This window comes from Sturnira hondurensis, unplaced genomic scaffold, assembly GCF_014824575.4.
Source record: "Sturnira hondurensis isolate 20B ecotype Veracruz unplaced genomic scaffold, ASM1482457v3 Scaffold0025379, whole genome shotgun sequence".
Taxonomy (NCBI): Eukaryota; Metazoa; Chordata; class Mammalia; order Chiroptera; family Phyllostomidae; genus Sturnira; species Sturnira hondurensis.
In genome coordinates, this window is record NW_028098010.1 from 1,231,317 (window position 1) to 1,234,732 (window position 3,416).

General features: G+C 32.7%; 1 non-coding gene across 1 annotated transcript; it reads right to left on the minus strand.

Moving 5' to 3' along the window:
* Positions 1-713: 713 nt before the first annotated feature.
* Positions 714-880, minus strand: LOC118982490 (U1 spliceosomal RNA). Its single transcript, XR_005065561.1, has one exon. It is a non-coding gene; the product is annotated as a U1 spliceosomal RNA (small nuclear RNA).
* Between the last annotated feature and the right edge of the window lie 2,536 nt (positions 881-3,416).

The following is a 3,416-nucleotide window of genomic DNA, read 5'->3' on the forward strand; positions in this document are numbered from 1 at the left end:
AAAAGTAAAAAAAGCAACAACTATTTAATTATCTGTTTCTTATAGTCATAAAGACCCATGTTACTTAAAATCCCAAAAGCATCTTCCCTGCCTTCCCTCAGAGACATTGTAAACCTCAACTATTACTTATCAGTTGTACTTATTACTTTGCATATGTCATTCTATTATATTTAAAAGAGGTAATTTGCAATTCCCTGTACACCATTCATAGGTGCCTCTTTTTGAGTCTCTTAGAAAATTCATAAAATAATAATACAATGTGTTTTATGTGACAATTTCATTTATTTTTAACCAATCTTTGCTGAACTTTAAGCTTTTGATTGTATACATTTTATATATCTATTAGATCGATAGCTGCACTTTAAATATTTTAGTTCTCTGTACTAATAATAACAAACAGGAATAAGAAAAATGAAACTTCTTTGATAAAGCACATTTCTTCAAAGTGTGATTAAACTTTTCTTCTCTTGTTCAAAATAATAGCCATTTCCTATTTGTCCTTTTTCATTTCCTTTAAAAAATCCTTGCATTTCATATTGGAGAAAGGTTTCTGTTTTTAACTCTCACTAAACAAGCAAGAATTTGAACTCCCTCCTAATTTGATTCTATTGGCTTATAATATGCTAATGTACAGCAAACTAACATCAAAGTATGTCTCCTATTTTTGATGGCAATTATTTTGGATTAACATATTTTTATATATTTTTATCTTTCAGGAGAGAGCACAAACACAGTTCCCCACTATCACTAATTATGCACTCAAGGTTCCTACCTCTGGGTAAATAACAGGGGTCAGCACATCTGGAGTACAATGGATAAGCCTTGTCCTGGGAAAAACATCTTCATGATCATGGTAACATCACCCCTGCCAGGAAAGTATTAACATAATCTTATATTTAAGGCAGTCAAAAATTATTTCAAATAGCTTACATGTTTAATTAAATGATTCTTCAGGTTGTTTTTCAGTACTCTGTGTAGAACTAGTGGAATTTTCAATTACTTAACATTTCTGCTATTTATTCTGTAATTTTTATAAAATTGTAAGATAGGAGTATTTCTCATAGTCATTAAGTTGTTAAAGGAGTTGTACACACCAGAGGTGATCCTGAGAGTTTAAACTTAGAATTATTAATAGCTATAAAAGTACTTATTTAAGCCATCTAACCCTCTTAGCTGATTAAAAGAGTATAATTCTCTAAGTTATTAAGAGACTTTAAAGTAAGACACAGAAACCTAGCCCTTCTGCCTGTTTTAAAAATTCTCCTTGACTATACAGATCAAATCACAAGCCAGTGTGGGCTTAGTCCTATCTGTGTGGTGAGCAGTGAATTACTTTACTTGAACTTTGCTCCAGTCTGGACATTTTAGGACTTAAAATCTTGAATCCATCTAAGTTCACCTTAAATTAGCCTTGCAAAAACATTCCAAACTCCAGTTGTCGGCCTCATGGCTTTTGGCCAGATGCCACTTAGCAGCTAAAATACTGATTAATTGTCATCTTCTCCTTCTCTTTTTCATCCTAGGCATATTTTTAAGAAAAAAGAATATGCTAGCTGATATTATGTTGAGAACAACTGTAGTTGAATAGTAATAGTTAGGAGATATATTTTATGTTTAAAATATATGAAATGAAAAGACAGGGCAGGGAACCTAGCTTTGGATACTGTGTATGTCATGTACTGCACAAGGAGTCGGGCTGGCCAGGGCTTGGCTAAGCCCTGCCAAGAAACAAAAGATTTTTCAGTTTTCCAGAAAACAGAAACAAAATACAAGTTTCAGAAGATGTACTCAACAAACACTCCCCAATGTGTTTCTGATTTGTGGTCAGAATGTTTTTATTGCTGGTGCCTTGCACTTTTGAGACACTTATTTCCTAAAAGAAAGATTCCTTTTTATAAACCTCAACTGTCTGTTTTTCAAAGCAATTTAAAATCAAACACACAAATAAAATTCTTAACATATGGAAACCTTCATATAGGGTCTTACGTATTCAGAGCTAAAATTGTTTTATAAACTGTAATACTTTGCAGATGAAAATACAGAAAGGATGACTGTTTTTTAGCACTAATGCCTTCTGACAGCGTTAAACCTTGTTTTAGTAATTGACATCAAAATGTTTGGTGGTTTTAAATGGACCATTAATAAAAAATAGTATGTTTCAGTTTTTTTAGAAATTGTGCTTAATACTGTGAAATGCCATAAAATTGCAAATGTAATATACCGTTTTTATTTTTTTTAAAAAAATACTTACAATGAAACAATTCTCATTCTCTTCCCGTGTCTCTAGAGGAACTTCTGAAATTCAAAGAAAGAAAATATTTCCTCTTCATCCATCCTCATGGTCTCCAGAGAAATACAACTTATTCCAGTTACCAGTTTTGAAAAAGAAAAAATAATAAAACAAAAACAAAATTGGCATCTTCTGCCATGGGGGCTCTAGAATGTTGGTAAATTCCACAGAGGCATAAAAATATAATCAAAGGTCTCCATCATGAGCTGAAAAGTATATGCCAGAGACATGAACTTCACACCTGTTCCATCACAAATCACACTGCATCCTGGAAAGCACTCAGACTTCTCTGGGCCTCAAGTCATTTCTTTGCAAAATAGGAATAATAATATTATCTGCAAGCACAGAAAAACTGCTGAGATAATCTTATAAAGTGCTGTATGTGGAAAGTCTTTGTAATGGAACAGATAATTATTCAATTCTATCTAATTCAACAGTCATCTAATGAGTACCATTTAGTTCTCATCCACACTGCATTGGAGAGAAGAAATGGATACGAAAGTTACGGATCTTATTGATCACAAAATACTAAAGAACAAACTGGAATGAAAGTAGAAAATGGGATGGAGATGGGATCAGAGAATTATCTGGTTCTGAGAGAGTAATTTGAGAAAAGAAATGAGGGCAGGAAATAGCACAGTGTGTTTCTGGAATTCCAAATGATCTAGCATTACAATATGAAAATCAATTGGTAAACAGAAACAAACATATTTGGGCTTACAGCATGTGAAGGATTGCTTTAAAAGTTTATTTGTTCATTTAATAAATATTTAATTTATTAATTGATAAATTATCTTCTCCTCTTTTTCATACTAGACATATTTTTAAGAGAAAAGAATATGCTAGCTGATATTATGTTGAGAACAACTATAGTTGAATAATAATACTTAGGAAATATATTTTATGTTTAAAATATATGAAATGAAAAGACAGGGCAGGGAACCTAGCTTTGTATTCTGTGTATGTCATGTACTGCACAAGGAATCTGGGGCTGGCCAGGGGTGCCTGTCATAAAACAGGAACTATACTCGTCTGTCAGTACACAAACATGAACTAGAGAGACCTATAGAATAGGTCCTGACTTCATTGTGCTCACAGTCTAGAGTCAGAGACAGTGGGCCTAAGC